Source organism: Mus pahari, chromosome 9 (genome assembly GCF_900095145.1).
Source record: "Mus pahari chromosome 9, PAHARI_EIJ_v1.1, whole genome shotgun sequence".
Lineage (NCBI taxonomy): Eukaryota > Metazoa > Chordata > Mammalia > Rodentia > Muridae > Mus > Mus pahari.
The window spans coordinates 25,373,288-25,374,909 of NC_034598.1; positions in this window are offsets into that span (position 1 = coordinate 25,373,288).

Genomic DNA, 1,622 nt, shown 5'->3' on the forward strand with positions numbered 1-1,622 from the left:
CACCACATGAGTGCTGGGAATTGAACCCAGATCCTCTGGAAGAGCAACCAGTGCTCTTAACTGCTGAGCCATCTCTCCAGGTCCAAGAAAAGTATGTAATGTCGACAAAGAAATCTGTAACCCAGAACGGAGGCTGAAAAAGGTCAAAAGTCCTCTCTGAACCCAGAGCCTCTGCAGTGACTTGGCTGTGGTTAAAGTCTATGTCCTGGAAGCGTGCTTCATAAAGTAGTAGCGTGGTAAGGCCTTTAAGGGCCTGGGGAGGGCGTTGGGCTCGGTTGGCCGACTTTGCCTTATATGCAGGAGGCCTTGAGTTCAATCCCCATTAGTACCCAGAGCAGGTGTGCTGGCACACGCCTGTGCTCCCAGCACTTGGAACGTGAAGACGTGAAGACAGGAGGATCAGAAGTTCAAGGTCCCCCTCAGCTAGCTTCACGCTCCATTTGGAGTCAGCAAGGGCCATGAGAAATCAGGAGTCAAAAAAAAAAAAATTCAATAAACACACACACACACAAGTCAAACATTCACACAATAAAACAAATCTCTAAACAAACAAAACGCTACAACTAACTAGGGCCAGGAGATGGGCTCAGTGGGGAAGGGCGCTTGCTGAGCTCAGATCCCCAGCATCCAGGAAGAATGCCAAGTGTGGTCCTGTGTGCTGTAGTGCTGGTGAGGTGGACCAGAAGCAAGAGCATCCCTAGGCAGGCTGACCTGCAGCCTAGAATGGGGGAGTGGGACACACCCACAACACAGCTGGAAGAGAGACTCCATCTCAGAGGAGTAAGGACAGTGACAGAGGGTACCTGATGACTACAGTCATCCCTGGGACCCTGGGATCCATGGGGGAGAGAGAGAAGAGACTCCCACAGTGGTCCTCTGTCCTCTACATGCACACCATGATGCAATGAGAGAGAGAGAGAGAGAGAGAGAGAGAGAGAGAGAGAGAGAGAGAGAACCTATTGGCAGGCCGTGTAAGGCCTTGCATTCTATCTGTAAGCACTGCCGTGGCAGAAAAATCAAATACACAAACAAACACCACACCATTTAGAAGGCTTGTATTCTCAAGTATCTCTGGAGAACTTGGAGGGCAAAGGTTCATTACAATGATGGTTCAACATTAGTTCCCAGCATCCAGAAGACAGGAAAACATAGAGATGCTGGTTAGTTATCTCCTGAACTTCAGCCTTGCTGCTCCAAGGACGTTTTGTTATGTGTGACACCAACAACCCTGGGAGAAGCTATGGAGGTGGCTGGGGACCACACTCTATAGCAGCCAGAGGCAGAAGAGAGCACTGTAGGGAAGCCAAGGCCTGTATGGTCCGGCACTAGGACCCAGAGGCTGAGAGGGGAGCAGCCCCCGCAGGGTAAGTTCAGAGCCAGAACACAATGTTCTCAGCTCACCCACAGGAAACCCTGAAGAAGAGAACTGTACATGGCCTCTGCTGGGTGTGTTCTAGTCCTGGCCCTTTATTCTCTCCCTTAACCTCGGTCCTCACTTTCACATCCTGTAACCTGCAAAGCCCACACACCCCACCCTTCTGAGCTGGTCCCTGGCCCCAGGAGAGCAATCAAGTCAGGAAGCCCAGGGTCTCTAACCTTGGTTTCCTGAATGGACGCTTTGT